The sequence below is a fragment of the Nannospalax galili genome, unplaced genomic scaffold (genome assembly GCF_000622305.1).
Source record: "Nannospalax galili isolate Female #2095 unplaced genomic scaffold, S.galili_v1.0 scaffold229, whole genome shotgun sequence".
In the NCBI taxonomy this organism is placed as follows: domain Eukaryota; kingdom Metazoa; phylum Chordata; class Mammalia; order Rodentia; family Spalacidae; genus Nannospalax; species Nannospalax galili.
Window position 1 is genome coordinate 3,941,171 of NW_008360328.1, and position 18,036 is coordinate 3,959,206.

Consider the following 18,036-nt stretch of genomic DNA (forward strand, 5'->3'; position numbering starts at 1 on the left):
GATAGATAGATAGATAGATAGATAGATAGATGATAGATGATAGCTAGATGACAGATACCTGAGATAGATAGATGAGATAGATAGATGATAGAAGATAGCTATAGATAGATGATAGGTAGATGATAGATAGATAGATAGATAGATAGATGAGTCCTTTTAGCGGTGCTCATGTGTGCCTGTCCATTTGGGATTAGGATAACCTCTCAGGGAGCTGGGCCATGGAGAAAACTGATGGGAGAATCATTCTTCTTTTGGGATGTGGCCAGCCATAGATTGCCCATACTCCAGTGGGTGACTCTTGCATATATGGCAATCACCAATTTGACTTAGCAGGTTATTAAAGAAAAAAAGACATGAAGTTGGCAGGGAGATATGTTGGGGGGAATCCATAGAGAGTTGAAGGGGGGTGGGAAGTAGACATGATCATATTTCAACGAATGCATATATGAAATTCTCAAAGAATAAATTTTGAAAAGAGTCACTAGGATGGGATGCAAGAAAAAAGAGTAAATAAAAGTTTTTGAAGCCAAATGATACGGGTAGAAGTCCCGATTCTATTACTTCGGTGTTCTGGTGTTTTGACTAAACAAGTTGATTTTCTGAGTTTGGATTTTCTTGACTTTAAATGAACAGCACTGGGGCTGGAGAGATGGCTCAGAAGTTAACGGCACTGGCTGCTCTTGCAGAAGACCCAAGTTTGGTTCCCAGCACCACATGGCGGCTAACAACCATCTGTGACTTCAGTTCCAGGGAAGCCAATGCTCTCTTCTTACTTTCACGGGTACTTCACGACATGCATGCACTTACATACATGCAGGCAATACGCTCATATACCCAAAATAATAAAAAGAACGTTTCAAAATAAAATTAAAGTCATACCTCATTATTGAGGGAATAACATCTTCAGTACTCTATTCAATAAACATTGACTTCACTTCTGCTCATTATGAGATGCTCACATACTGGCCTTGTTTGTAACAACACAACAATATGTAGACACTTCAAAATATAAAATATGTTTCTCCATTTTCCTATTAGGTATCAAGTGTACTTTGGGGCAATTTGGGGGTGCCAAGAATATCCTGATAGATTAGCTGTGTAATTAGTGAGGCTAAGTTCTTCTGCAGGATTTTTTTTTTCTTTTGGGAAGTAGGGCCAAATCCAAATGTCAGGGAGAAAATTAGCATTAGTGTAATCCACTTTTGATGTCAGATCTGACTGATGAATAAGTGTCTAGGCTACAGCCTGCAGAATAGGAAAAAATCCTGGCCAGCTATACCTCAGACAGGGGGTTGAGATCTAGATTATATAAAGAGCTATAAAAATTAGACATTAAAGCCACAAATTGCCCATCAGTAAAGGACTAATGAAATGAACAGAGAATTCTCAAAAAGAAGAACTCAAATGGCCAATAAATATACTTTATTCAACATTCTCAGCCATCAGAGAAATGCAAATTAAAATCACTTTGAGATTCCTTCTCATCCCAGCCAGAATGACTATGAACAAGAAAACAAAGGACAACCAATGCTGAGAAGACTGTGGGGAAAGAGGAACCTTTGTCTGCTACTGGTTGGACTACAAACTAGTGTGACCACTAAGGAAATCAACACAGAGTTGATCAAAAAAAAAAAATCAAAAATAAAACTGTCATATGACCCAGCCATACCACTCTTGGGCACCGACTCAAAAGGCTTTGTATCATACATACTACAGGGACATTTGCACGCTACCCACAAATAGCGAGAAAACAGAACCAACCCAGATGTCCATCAATAGAAGACACTGAAAATGCAGCATATATAGTCAATGAGATTTTACTTAGCTGTTAAGAAAAAGGAAAGTATAAAATTTGCAATTAAAGGGATAGAATTAGAAAGTATTATATTGGGGCTGTTGAGATGGCTCAGTGGTGAAGAGCACTGACTGCTCTTGCAGAGGACCCGGGTTCAATTCCCAGCACCCACATGGCGGCCACAAACTATCCTTAACTCCAGTTCCAGGGGAATCCGAAGCCCTCTTCTGACCTCTGCGTCATTGCACAACACGGGTGCGCTCACATGCATGCAGGCAATACACTCATACACATAAAAATAATAAATAAAATATTTTTTTAAAAGAAAGTATTATATTAACTGAGATGACCCCATCTCAGAAAGACAAAAATCACATGTTGTCTCTTAGATGCAGATCCTAACCATTAATATTTGTCTGGATGGAAATAGGGGTTGTGAGCGTGGGTGTAGACTATGAAACTACGTAGGGGACCATGGGAGGAGAACAAGAGAAGGGGAAGGGCACTGCAGCATGAAAGTGGAAAGGCAGACCCCAGGGGAGGAGGGAACAAGGCAGGGAAGGGGAATGGGTAAGGGGAAAAGAAACAACAAAATCAAGTTGTGTTTAAAATATGAGACCAAATTCTTTACAAGCTAATAATGCTTTTTAATTTTAAAAGAGCATCTCTGCTCTGAAATCAGACCAACATGGCCCCAGACTTCACTCCACCAAACACAAGCTATCTGATGTTAGGCAAGTTACTTCTCTTTAGATATACAATGTTCTTATCTGCAGAATGGGAAAAACAATAGAACCTATTTTATAGACATGTGAAGAGAATTAAGTAAGTCAACACATACACAGTAGTTAGCACCAGATCTGACACATTGTAAGTACTTAATAAATGCAATCTGAGCCAACATATCCTTGAGACCCATCATTAAGTAGGGAAATGAAACATCACATAAAGGACTCTGGAAAGCGGTCTGGGTTTGCCATTCTATTCTACCAATTTAGTAGCTGGTTTGTAGATCTGTGTGGTGCTTGGGAAGAGAGCATCTCCACAAGTTCCTTTGTTGACATATCCTAAATTTTACAATCTCATCATATGCCTGGGAAAAAATGCCAAATCCCAACAGAGCTCCTCTCCATGAAAAAGCCTGTAAATTACCTGCTAATGCCAATCACCCCTCACTCCTTGAAACAGTGCTGGAATCACCAAAGGAAAAAAAATATTCCAAACACGTCTTATATGAAAAACGAAGACCTAAAGGCTACTCTGTTCAGCTGAGGACCAGCCAGCACTTCTCTGTTGATGTCATACCTATTTGAACACCAACCCCCACTTCCTACCTGAAGCAGATGTAGATTCATGGAAATGTCACTTAGGTGGAATTGGATGCTCAAGCCCAGCTCACTCCTCACCTTGTATTTGGGGCAGGTATTTCATCTCACTGACCCTCATTTTCCTAACGTGAAAGTGAGTATATCAGCATCCAAAGAGCAGAATGTTGTGGAACACCAAGGACAAGCTACTGAGCTGTGAAAAGACATGGAAACTTAAGTACATATTACACTAAGTGGAAGATGTCCATCAGAACAGGCTACATCTGTATAATCCCAACTGGGAAAGGCATAAGCATGGACATAGTAAAAAGATGGTTGTTTCCAGAAGTAAAGGGTAAGAAAGTCATGAACAGGAACACAGAGAGCTTTTGCTACAGTAAATCTGCTCTGTAGGACACTCTAATGGCAGGTGTCTGTCATATATTTGTCAAAGCCTGTAGAATATAGGAATGGAGCCTAATATAAAGCATGGACTTCAGGTGTCAGTGTAGGATCATGGATTGTCCCAAATATACTACTTTGGTGAGGATGGCTAATATTAAGAGAGATTGTGCATGAAAGGACAGGAGAGTGTATGGGAACTTTCTGCTTAATTTTGTTACGAATCTAAAAGTACTCTTAGAGCACAATTTACTTAAAAATGAGTATATCACACAGGAGGACTAAAAGATGAAAGTTGTAAAGCATGTGCACCTGCTTACAAGCCGTAAGGACACACATGTGTGCTGATGTAATGTCAAGTGATTTAAACATCCCCTCAATGTAGCCTCCAAATAGGTAGACTGTGAATTCTAGGAAAGAAGGAACCACATATGAGCAGAATATTCTAGAAAACATAAAGCAGATCTCTCTCTCTCTGTCTCTCTCTCTGTCTCTCTCTGTCTCTCTTTGTCTCTCTCTCTCTCTCTCTCTCTCTCTCTTTCTCCCTCTCTCCCTCTCTCCCTCCCTCATGTTCATGAGGAGGAAGCAGATGTGTGAGGTGTGCACATCAATGTATGTGCATGTGGAAGCCAGAAGTCAACCTTCATCATCTTTCCTCATGTACCATCCATCTGGTTTTTTGAGACATAATGTCTCACTGGCCTTGGACTTATCAAGTAGGCTAGATGCCCAGCATTTTTACATTCATTCTGAGGTTCGAACTTAAGTCTTCATGCTTATAAGGCAAGGATTTTAGCTACTTTTCAGAGCATCAATAATATGTCTAAAAATAATTAGTCACTAAATATTCATATTCATGATATGGGAAAGTAAACACTATTCATTACATATCTACAGGCCACATAGGATCCAGCCACTATTTTCTTAATCTATGCTTCTTCAAGGAAGTAAACATTTTTTTCTGTAATTGGTACATTGTTTTTTAATTATTCTACTTCGCATTGGTATACATACAACCACATTAAAATCAAATTAGAACTGTGGCTAGTAGTGTCAGGTGACTGAGCACTTGTCTCAGTTTAAGGTGCTCCCCAAAATTTCAGTAATCTTTTTGCAGTAGATGGTGATTAATACAGAGGCCCACAGCCTGTTAATAAGCGGAGAATAAAAGACTGGGTGCACACGTCTAAATGGGACATCTGTATCATACCCCTTCTCCCCAAGTCTCAGGGATCATCATGAAAGAGGGGGTGGAAAGATCCAGAAGCAGTAGATGTCTGCAGCAAAAATACTATTTGCCGAACACAACAGGACCATTGCACACATGAACTCATAGTGGCTGTGACTGCATGCACTAGACATGTACAAGATCAAGCCAGCCAAAGTTCCACATGGACAGGAATGGGCTCTTGAAGTCCCACCTCCCCTCGCCCCCAGCTGAGAAGCTACTGGTAATTGATGGCTTCTAGGAGAGGGGGAGCAAGATTTCTTTAGAGATGTGGCCCATGCTCTAGGAGATGGTACTACACCCATGCATATACAGACCACAGTAAGTGAACACAGTGGGCTTAATAAAAGAGAGCGACAGAGACAGAGCCAGAGAGAGAGCATGCACATGAAGTTGGGAGGGGAAAGTCGTTGGGGCAGAGGAGGAATTGGGGGCAGGAAACAGGAGTTGGATTTGATGTGTTCATTTTTGTAATGATATCCAGCACCACGGCTCAGTCTCTGCAGTGTGTTCACCAGAGGACAAATTTGGGATAGCAATTTTAACAGAAACACTAAAAACCAAAAGTGTAAAGCCATCTGTCACTAACTTCCACCTCCAAATCTTCCCTTCTTCCCACAGTATTACAGAATAGTTTACTGGTATTTGTCACATTGTGACGAAGACAACTCTACTCCATCCCATAATACATACTCGAGCTCTGGCTTGGACAAAAGTCAAGGACTTACTCAAGTATAAGCACTTAGATGAATTGTAGAAACTCACAATTCAGTTATTTACTTCCTGGAGCACAATGAAAGCAAAGAAGAGTGGGGCTAAGTAGGTCTAAGTGCCAGCACATTGAGAAGTTGCAGTGAAGGGAAGGCATCAGACAGGCTCTGTGGTCTCATGTCTCTAGATGATACCACCTCATTTGTCAACAGACACAGTCCTACAAGGACAGCTTGTGGCCCACTTTCCTTCCTGAGGAAATGATTTGGTCTTTATATAAGAGCTAGGAGCACCTGCTAGTTCTCAGCATCTGGAGGAAAGTGCCACTGTGCAAAACTCAGACCCAGCCTTCAAAGTCTTGCAAAGTAATATAAGACAAAACTTGACAAGAGTCTCTTTAATGGCTTACAGCACTTTCTCACAAATGCCAATTCTCCCTTGATCTTATTCCACCCTAATAGAGGTCAGATGCATATACATCACCTTTCCCATTTCCAAGATAAAGAAGCTCTCTTTCTTTAGGAACTGTGACACTATGGTTAGAACACCAATGTTCGGTCTTCTTCAGCATAGTATAATATAGTTTGTGGCAAGTTAAAACTGGTTTAAATAGGTCAGAGAAGTGATGTGCAGGAGAAGATTTGAAATCTTCGAAGGTTCATTTGTGAATGACATGGTATGAAAGGAATTGCAGCCCTCTTCTGGCCTCCATGGCCATTGTATGACACAGGTCCACTTACACACAGGCAGGCAATCTACACAAAAGACACCCATATGCATAAAATAAAAAAAATTAAAAAAGAAAGAAATCACAAAGCGGATGTGGAGGCCAAAAGATATGGGGGTGGGGTGGGGGTGGTAATGTTGAAGAGATACATAAAGGCAGAAATTCCAAACCAAAGACATGGACACAGGTGAAGGCACCCAGGTAGGCAACCACGGGTGCATTTTGTCTTAAAAAAAAAAAAAAAAAAGCAGTGTTGATGCCTACAGCATAAAGCTTTATGTGAGAAATAGTGTTGAACAAAGCAATAAAAAAGATCGTGCTGAGATTGACAGCCGGACATATCAGGTGATGGTGGGTTGAAAAGAGAGGTAAAGGTTTTATGTCAGAAATTGGTTTAAGTATTAATTTTAGGAAAATGAATCTGCTCGGCTGATTCTGGTTACTACTGGAATGAGAGACATTTTCTTCAGTAGCATGGCTTCTGTAAGTTGCCCATACTCCTGGAAATAGCTCCTCCCTGTTTTCAGGTTTTTGTAAGCAGCCCTAATAAAACTCACTGGGACACACACACATGCTCACACACACACACACACACACACACACACATACACACACACAAAATTAGGAAGAGGACTAGTTGGGCAAAGGATCAGTGGGAGTGGGAAGGAGACAAAAGAAAGCAGTGGAGGGGTTCTATCCAAATCGATCACACACATATATGAAAATGTCACCATGAAACCCATTATAATGTAAAATTAGCATATACTAATAAAAATGCTTTAAAAGAATTAATCTGCCCTTGGATTGGAGGCAGAACACTTTGATGGAAATAAACTTTCAATGAAGGAAATCTGTCAAGAGTCCATTTCTGAGAGTCTGTCCTAATAAAGTATAGAGAAAAGTCAAAGGGAGTTAGGGACAGAATATCTAATTTTACTTCATTTTTTGTCCTATCCCAAATGAACAGTGAACACTAATAGTGATCTGCCATTTGATGCACATTTTAATTATTAATTAATTAACTGAAATTTATTATAGGTCAGACACCATATTAAGCATTCTGACACTTAAGAAGACAAGATCTCGTCTTTGAAGAGGTCAGGACAGTGTTGAAGAAGAGTCAACCATCTGTTCCAGGAGAATGTGGGTGGGGGGGTCTGGTGTCTGAGCTAGCTCTTGAATTTGGTATTGCACACCAAATCCACATGTTACAATCCCAACTCTCAATGGGCCTGTAATTATAGATAAGACTTTTAGGAGTTAATTAAGATTAAACAGGCCATAATGAGGAGGCCCTAATCTGATAAGATGACCCTCCAGCACTGTGAAAATAAAATTCTCTTGTATAAAATGCACAATGGTGTTAGTTAAGGTAACCCAAGTTGGCAAACAAATGTGGGAGGTCTGTGGGGCAGAATAAAAGGAACGAGTATGTTCTGTAAAAAGGGAAGGTGCCTGAAAGAAGCAAGAGTACCAGGGGGTGGGGGTGGAAAGATTAAAATGAGATATTTTGCTTTTAAAATATTTCTATTGATTCCTCGAGAATTTCATAAAATATATTGTGATCCTCCTCCATCCCCCCACCTTTCCTCCCCTGACCTCATGTCCTCTGTCATTATTACTGTTTTAAGGCCTATCAACTTTAATTTATATGCCCAAATGTTCTTGGATGCAAGGCCACCCCCTGGAGCCTGGTCAACCTACTTGACCTCACACCCTTAAAGAAAACTGATTCTCCTTAAAAGTCCATGCACTATGGATTGATCAAGATAAATTAATGGCGAATTTGAATGAAGAGGGATAACCAGAAAGCTATGAGAAGAGGCCATACTTTCCATACTACCCTGTTGGGATGTGATTCTATAAAGCAAGTGAGGCCATTTTGAGATCCCAAGGACAAAGGCATGATCAGACTGGAGTCTAAGAATGAGAAATCCTGTAAGAATACCTGAGGAAGGACAGGGTTAGGTATGGAGTTTTCTGGGGAAAATTTGTCAGTCACCCAGTCAAAGCCACATGAGAAGGCAGGGTGAGCAGGGTGACTGCTTGGGGAAGAATCATCTGTCCCTTAGGGGCATTCCCCAAATCAGCAAACATGCAGTTAACTTGCATGGCACTCTGAACTGTGTGAAGGCACCTGGAATTTCCTAAAATACTGGCTTGAATATCTGGAGCCAGACCCCAGTTCTTGGGGGAGGGGTCGAACCACGGAAATGGATGGACACTCTATTCACAAGTGAGCCATGGAGAACTAAACAAAGCACCTTCATCATTCCTCCAGGCCAGCCCACTCTTCCCTAGAGCGTGATCAATTTAAACTTGTAGATTCACATAATTGACCGTCTTTCAAGGACTCCCAGATAAGACAATCACAGCTTCTCATACAAACTCACTCTAAGGCCTCACAATACTGAGTATTCAATAAAAACACACTCTCTGATAGTTTTTTTCTTCTCTCAGCCTTCTTTCCTAAGATGAGTAACTGTCATCTTTAGTTTGTCTCTTGAAGTCCATTTCATCCCTTGTCCATTTCTCCTATGCAATTCCACCTGCCGCTCACCAGTCAGATACCATCTACCCACTCACCTGGAGTCCTCCCTTCTTTCTAGTTTTATCACAATAGCTGTCATTAGATCAATCTTCTGCCTCCATTGACACTAACATCTGTCTGAGCATGGTAGCCCTTCACCTTCTATTGGCTGATAACATGACTAGAAGCCTTTGGACTTCTTGTGCTCACCCAAGGAGCACAAGGACTCCGAGCTAACTAGATTAGTTGATTTTGCATTGCTGCATCCAACATACCTGACACAAACATTTAGGGAAGAAAGACTTATTTGGGCTCCTGGTTACAAAAGCAGTTGCTTGGCCCCCTGCATTTCTGCGGAATATCACAGTGGAGGAATTGTGTGGCAGGATACCTCTTCTCATCACAAAGGACCAGGAAATACAGAGTGGCAGGAACTGCAGCCAGGACATAGTCTTCCAATATCTGCCTCTAACGAAGAACTTCTGCCAGCTATGCCCCACCTTCTAAAAGTTCCATAACCTCCCCAAATGAAGCTGCCAGATGCTGAACAATCACTCAAGATAGAGGCCTGTAAGAGATACTTTGTATTTCAACGATAACACTAATCCCAGCTAGAAGAGTCCCTTCTGCTTTCTCTCCCTTTTATTCCCAAGCCATATTCAAGACATTTTTCTGCAGAATTTCCCGTGTTGTCACCACTGTGCACGTATACACACATACACACACACACACACACACACACACACACACACGCACACACACACACCGTCTAATACCACTACATTGTTAAAGCTTAACCTCTCCTACAGTTATGCACAGACTGAAGGAGAGACTACTTAGTAGTTAAGAGTTCAGCATCTGGAGCTGTAGTCCCTACGTTAATAATACCAGATCTGCCTTTTACTGGGCAAGTTATTTACAATTGCCATGACTCAGTTTCCTCCTGCACAGACTGACGATCAACATAGCATGACATCTACCTCATTGGCTTGTTGCTAAAAGTGAATGAGTTAATTTATGCAAAATGCTGGGACTATTCCCTGGCACAGGACTAGCTATAAATATTACCTTGTAATATGATTCTCATCACACAGCAGTTAAGAGCAGGGTATCTGACTCTCTGAAATCCTCTATGAATCAGTTTCTTTGTCTATAAAATGAGTGGAAAACACCTATTTTTAAGGCTGCATGAGGGTGAGATAAGGCAATGTAGAAACAGCACAATGTAATCAATAACTTCATTAGCAATTACAATTATTGTAGTTCAGTACTCTAGATACTAAACAAACTAGTATTTCTTTAATAAAAATGCCCTGGGCTGTCAGGAACATCAGGGAGTGTTTTTCTTTTACACAACGGCCTGTACAAAGAAACACAGCATGGCTGGCTACGTCAGGGTGAGAACTCAGTGCTGCGGCCTCTCATTGTACCTCACTGCATGGTACTATTTGTCTTTTTCCTCCTCGTGTAGCCTTGGAAACAGCTCTGCACTGGGATCCAGTACTCTCTCTCTCTGAACCTATGAAGTCCTTCTCTGTGTCCCTATGCACAGGACAAACCTTCAAGAATACTCACTCCACAATCTGGGTACCACTCTCCACAGACGGCGTGTGCACCAGCGCTGCACTGGAGTTCTTTGACATTTTTACAGCGCTCCCTTGTAGTCTTACCATAGCATCATTATACATGTGTGAGTATTGGTGATAGAATATTTGTGTCTGGGTTTAAAATAATTGGCTTAGCCCTTTAGTGCAGCATGCGGCATCCTCCCTGTGCTGGCTAAGAGGGTCCCATTGACAATATTCCACTCCTCGCCTGCCTTAAACTATACAGAAAGCAGAGACAGCAATTTGAATGCAAATGCAGTCGGGTTTCATGTGATTGATTTGATCAAAAAGCTTCTCTCGGCTGCTGCAAATTGAGTAGAACCATCGAAGGTCAGTTGTAGTCATCGAATCATTAGTCTAGCTAAGCCTAGCAGGTTATAGGCTTTGAGGTTAGTGTGCTGCTCTGTATCTGACTCCTGTTCCCTGGTACCATAGGCATGTCTCTGCCGGACGCAGGCTCTGCAGCCTGGATACAGGGATCACGCCGTGCATTCCATTTGCTTCTTTTGTTTGCTTCCCTGCCTTGCTCTCTTTATTCTTTCTGTCCTTTGCTATCTTTCTTCTTTTCTTCCTCCCCTCTTTCCTGCCTATTTGTCTTGCTTACCATGTTTTGTCTGAAAGGACCCTCCCTAATCAACAGCACTTCTTTACATTGCTAAAATTTTCCCAATTATGTTATACATTTTAATATTTCTTTAATTTTCACCTCATAAAGTAGAACAGAACAGCTATTTTGACAAGTATTGAAAAAGGAACCTCAAGAAGGTCTCACAGTGATTTAATAACAAAATTATAAGGAAAAAGACCTGCATGTAGAATAACAGCCCAGGCCACTCATTCATTGATGTACCCATTTATTTACTCCAAGCATATATTCAGTATTCTATGCTGTAAAGTTCACTGGGGGCAATTGTGAGGAGTTAAGGAGTTGGATGAGTTCTTTATGAGGTCCCCTGCCTGACCCCTGTGCAGCGGATGGTTCTGCATCACCAGCATGGGGAAGCTGGCTAAATGGGAATTCTTATAACGGTTCCTACAGCAGTAAAATAAATACGAAAGAATACAGAACTTACATTTCAACCCTAATCCCTAGGTGGATCAGCCACAGGAAACCCCAGGTGTCCTCAGGTGTCACTCATCAAACTGAAGGACATTTCCCCCTTTTTCCATACACGTATCTTATTTCAATATGTATATGCCTCAAACCATTTACCTGTAGCCAGGCTAAACTTGAACAGCTAAACTACTAGTTCCTGAACATAGGGAACTGAGCTCTTGAGCACAGTAGGCTCAGCATCTGAAATCTTAGAAGTATCTTGACAGACTGTCTGAATGAACAGTCTCTGGGATACACCAGGAACCTGGACAAGGAAATTCAGTGCACTGACTGAATCGCCCTCTTTCTTCCATTTCTGAGGTCTAAACCGAATGACACGGGGACTGATTGTGACCAGTAACAGCAGAGCAGGGCTTAATGTTTGGATCTTACTGAGTTGGAGACAGAGGCAAAGGGAATAGTTTTTACTAAAACATTCAATTATCTAGGGTTGGGTGTGGTGGTGTGTGCCTTTAACCCCAGCACTCAGGAGGCAGAGGCAGGTGGATCTCTGTGAAATGGAGGTCAGCCTGGGATAGCTTATCCTGCAACAAACAAAAGAAAAAACAGACCCCAAAAAACATTCATTTACTTATCTAGATTCTCCCAGGACAACAATTCCCCGAGATTTCTCTGCATGCTTCAGAAGACTTGAGCAGCAAGCTCCCATTTATAAAGTAGGAGGTGTGTGGATGTTTCAGTACTTTCTTTAGTCTGAGCTAGCATTGTTTCTGAAACAAACTAGCTTTCTCTAAAAAGAAGAGCTTAATAGAGAGAATGTTAAAATGTGGTCCAAGTGCTCATATGTTGAAGGCTCGGTCCCTAGATGAGGGTGCTACTAAAGAGAAGATTGAACAGTGAAGAAACGAAGCCCATGGTGGAAATCAATCCCATGAATTCACACTGAACGGGCAGATAGAATGTGGGGCATGGTTGGAGGAAGCAGAAGTGCCTTTGAAGGTTCTATCTTGCTGTTGGTCCCTTCCTACATGTCTGTCTTCCTTTGCTGGCCACCAAGAGGTGGGCAGCTTTCTCTCCCTCTGCACACACTCACAGTCATAATGTTCTGCCTCCCTTCAGACTCAAATGCATGGACCATGGTTTAAAATCTCCAAAACTATGAACCAAAAGAAATCCTTCCTGCTGCAGGTCACTCTCTTAGGTATTTTGTCAAGTGACTGGTGCAGAGGGACTCTAAGGCAAATGTTTGTGAAAAGTCAAAGAGCTCAGAAAACCTCCCAGAAAAGAGATTCAAAAGGATGAAGCTGAGTATAGCTAATCTTCCCTCTCTGTTGTCCATCCTTATACCAGCTCAATTACCACAGCCCACTACACAAAACACTAATGTTCACAGAGACCACATTCACATGAATGTTACCACTGTATGTTGGGATTATTCTGTTTTATTCGTAGTTACTGACAATCTCTTACATGTATAATTTATAAGTTAAATTTTATCATAGTTGTATTTATGTATGGGAAAACAATTTGGTGCTATGACTTCACAGGCATCACTGGAGGTGGCCTTGGAGAGTCTGGCAGAGGTACACAGAAAGACACCTTCTTTGAGAAGCAACGCAGTTTCCTCCCACTCTGAGTACAATCAAGTATCTGTGTTATGAGAGTCTGTGGGGCTGGTGAGAGGAGCCTTGTAATTCCCTATGACAGGGCTGGAACAGGCAGGAAGCTAGGAGATGGTGCTGGAGAATGCAAATGAGATTTCTTATGTGTTGGAGCCCTGGGAGACCAGGAAAGGACACAAATTATAACTTCTTTTTTTTCCTTGATACACAAATTTCTCCAGATGGGGCAGCCAGGAGACACTTCCACAAGCTAGTGAAGAGGAAAATAGTTCAGACAGGGGAAAAAGGCAACTTCTGCAGAGGCTCACAGAGAGTACTTGATCTTGCTTAATTTCAATGTGTGTGTGCGTGCGTGTGTGCGTGTGTGTGTGTGTGTGTGTGTGTGTGTGTGTGTGTGTACGTGTCACTGTGGAGCCCAGACTGGCCTTAAATTCATAGTGATCCTCCTGCCTCAGCCTACTGAATGCTAGGATGACAGGTGCAGGCCACAACACTTCACAATCCATTTAGGAATTTTTTCCATAAGGGTTTATTGGCACAAAGTTCCCATTAGCCAAAGCTCCCCAAATGACAACCTACAACAGAGTGTTGTGAAACTGCCTTTGGGGCATGACACAGCCATTGCATCTTCCCATCGGAGCAGCTGTCCTTACCCACACCATCACATGATCCGTGGGTTATCGACCAACCTGTAGATGGTCAGACCCTCCTGGGAGATTTCAGCCACTGCCGCCCTTCCCCGGCTGCAGGTAATCCTGCCTGAGCTTCATGTGGTCTCAGACATAGGAGATAGTAGGTTAAACAAAGATGAAGATGCCAGCTCTCAGGATGGCATCCTCACCCACGCATAGGTAGGACTTTTAAGTGATACAGCTGTTCTGGGGTCACATCATTGGTTCACCAAGCTGAACTTCAGTAGAATCATTCCTTTGGTCTGTTTTCACCCTTTATACCTAGGGTGAAAAGAAACAGACTCCCTAGGAACCACCACAGCAATCAAAGTATAAATAACTTTTGCCAGTTGAAATGCTGAAATTCTTAGAACCAAGAAGCAAGGGATCCTAGAACAGAACTCTAGAGCTAGAAAGATAGTTAAGAAATGGTCCAGGTATTTACTGAAATAGTGTTCAAGAGATGGACATTAGTCTAACTGCAGCTGGGGACGTAGCTCAGGATTACCTAACATGTATGAGGGTCCTAAGCTCAGTCCTCAACAGCACAGAACTGCATCAGTCCATTACAGAGAGAAGGCAAAGAAAAGCCACTTTCTTTGTTCTGATCCTAGGTTAAATGTGTTTTTCTTCAGATAAACAAAGCTTTAAAAAGCTCACAATTGTTCATTCCTATTTAACAGCCTTTATTACAAGTTAGATTTACACTGACTAATTAGCTTTTCTTTATTTCATTCAGAACAGTGTGAATAACTAACCCAAACAGAGGACCTTCAAAAAAACAAAACATTGTGATAGTTCCTGGGGAGTCTGTTTACTACAATGGAACCCCCAATTCTGTAGGCAAATGCTAAAGGAATTTTTATACAGGGATGGTTGTCTTTTTGAGACAGCCTTTTCAAAAAATATTTTACTTATTATTTTTATTGTATATATGAGTGTATTGCCTGCATGTATGTAAGTGTATCCATGTCATGCAATGCCCATGGAGGTCAGAGGAGGGCATTGGATTCCCTGGAACTGGAGTTATAGATGGTTGTTAGCTGCCACATAGATGCTGGGATTTGAACCCAGGTACTCTGCAAAAGCAGCCAGTGCTCTTAACCACTGAGCCATCCTTCTACCCCTAAAATAGAGTCTTATATAGCCCAGATTGGCCTTGAACACTCTATGTGGCCAAGGATAGCCTTGAACTCCAAATCCTCCTGCCTCTATTTCCTTGTGCTGAGATTGCAGGCTTAAGCCACCACATCCAGAGAGTCTTGGGATATGCAGGTGATAAAGGAGAATCTTTTAAGGGGTCTGGGAAATCAATTGCCAAAGCATGATGTGAAAGGTCTCAGATTTAAGACAATATCAAACATCTTCATCGTAATATTAAAGTGAAATCTCATTAATTTGGGTCATACTAATTCAGAAGCTAAAATAATCCAAACCAGACAGCTTAACTTACTTTTGTACTGCCAATTCGCTCTTAAAAGTCGGCACCAACAGGATAAAGGCAGCGGGGGGGGGGGGGGAGAAGTGCTGTAGCACTGACTTACATACTAATAAATGTCAAATTATAATTTTTGTACATTCACAAAGAAGTTACATGAAACTAAATGACAAGCTACTTGTCAATTCTGAATACAGCACTGAGGGGAGCAGAGAATTCCCTTCTGGGCAGAGCAGTTTCTAGAATTGCTTGGGCTCTTCACCAGCTGTAAGAGCTGAGGAAAATTATTTGTGCCTCTTAGGCTTCATGGCTTCACTGTGACAAAGATACTTTAGTCCTGTTTTATCAAACAGCCATCACCTGTTTTGAGCCTTTCTGCTTTGGGATCTCATGAAAGTTTTGTGTAAATTACCAAAATGGGTGCCAGTAGATCATTTAGTTGGTAAAGTGCTTGCCATGTAAGCATGAGGACCTGAGTTCAGACCCACAACACCCATGAAAAAGCCAGGCATAGGCATGTATTCATGATTTCAGAGCTGGGAAGTCAAAGACAGACTGGTCCCTGGAGCTCACTGGTCAGCCAGCCTAGTCAGATTGATGAGCTTGATGTCCAGTGAGAGACTCTGTCTCAAAAGATAAAGTAGAAAACAAGTGAGAAAATATCAAATGTTGACCTACAGCCAACAACATGCAGTACATACAACTACATGCATGTATGCACATACACATAAGTGATTTCTTTATATCCCATCTTTAGGTCAAATTTCTCACTAGCTTAGACCACAAATTAGTTCCAATACATAAAGATTTTGCTGTGTTGCGGCTGGATATGGCTCCATACTTAAAAGTACCTACTGCTCTTGTAGAGAATCTGAGTTCAGTTCCTAGCACTTAAATCAGGTGGCTCATGACTATCTGTAACTCCAGCTCCAGGAAATCCAACACTGTCTTCTGGACTCCTTGGACACCTGCACATACCCACACACAAACACAGACACACACAAAAGTAACACTAAGAAAATACAAGTCTTTAAAAAAAAATTGCTGTGCAATACACACATCTTCCAGACTACAATTTGAAACATACATTGACCAAGGGAATGTTAACCTTCAGTTTCTCTGAGCATAAGCAGACCAATAAGCTGAATGATATTTGAGAATGATGGTTATCTTTCTTCACATCTTGCACCTCGCCGTGTCAAACTCTGCAGACTCTCAAAGGTCCCAATAGTCATGAAGTGACTGGGCTTTGCAATGTCTTAACCAACTGGTGATTTGTAATTAAGAAGCTTGTTAGTGGCTAAGCTTTCATATGAGTAATCCAATGAAAGTCCATGCTTCGAAATCTACCAGGAACATTTGCCATAGACATATTAGTTACTTTTCTTGTTGTGACCAAAATATCTGACAAGAAACAACTTGAGGAGGGAAGGGTTTGATTTGGCTCACAGTTGAAGGGATACAGTCTGTCATGGTGGGGAAGGTGTGGTAGAGGAACCTGAGGTAGCCTGCCGCTGGTCAGGAAGAAAAGAGAGATGAATGCTGGTGCTCAGCCCCCTTGCTCCTCTTATTCAGTCTGACACCCCTGGCTTTACCCACATTCAGGGTGGATCCTCCCTCCTCAGGTAAACCTTTCTGGAAACACCCTCATAGACACAAACAAGAGTTATGTTTCCATAGTGATTCTAAATCCAATCAAGTTGACAAAGAAAATTAGCCATCACAAAGGGAGACCACATTTCCTATGTATGTAACAGTTTCTGCTAATAATCTCACTCAAACAATGGGTGCTATAATAGTACCCCTATTTCCCAGAAAGTAGAGCCTCTATGTCTAATAAATGTTGTGGTCACTAGGAAAAGGGAAGAACAAACCGTGAGACTTAAGTCACAAAAATGCTTTTGGAACCTAGTTATCATTTACTTAAAAAAAAAACTGTTAAATGAACAGTTTTGGCCAAAACTTGATCTCTGTATATGCTTCATTTTCTCTACCCATGAAGTCACATGATCATCTCTGACTCACAATGAAACTGTCCACACTTGAATGAGGGAAGAAGAGAATGAGAGATGCAAAGAGGGAATATTTACAAATAATAATTCACACATAAATTAGAAAGTACAAAGAATATAAAAATATTCACCTTTAGCTGCAGATAGACAGAGAAAGAGTCTCAGTTAAGACTTTTTTTAAAAACAAAATGACATTTTCTAAAAGTTTTCATTTATATAGAAAGATCCAGGGACCAGCAAGTTGGCCCAGCCAAAGAGAAAGTGCTTGTTGCCAAGCCTGATGACCTGAATTCAATCCCTTGGGACCCACATGGTGGAAGGACAGAACCAGCTTTCAAAAGCTGTTCTCTAATCTCCATATGTGCACCATGGAGTGCACATGCCCCCCCCAGATGCACAAGCACGCATGCATGTGCATGCACACACACACACACACACACACACACACACAAATATTAAATAAATATAGTGTTAAAATCCATAAGATATAGAGATATATAGAGAACTGGTAAAGAAAGGAGCCAGGGGCTCCTCCCAAGCCCATATGACCCCTGAGGAACAGATCCTCAAATGACCTTAAGAGTAAAAATAAATTGGTTTATCTGGGCCAACTATATGGCCTTAAACACCAAAAAGGAAAGTATAACCAAAGATTAAAGGAGCCAATATAATTTCTTAAGAGTCCATATGCATAGCATAGCATATCCATAACAAACAATAATACCAGATAGGAGATACCTTCTTTTGAGTTGTTGGTCAGGGTGGCCAAAGGAACTCCCAGATAGTAACCCAGCATAGAACTGGGAAAATGAACAGCAGACCCCAATCTTATTTAAAGGAATATTGACAATTGGTTGCTGCTAGATGAGGAACAGATGACCATCCTAAAAAAAAGACCTCTAGATAGGCTGACTAGATTCACCAGAAGG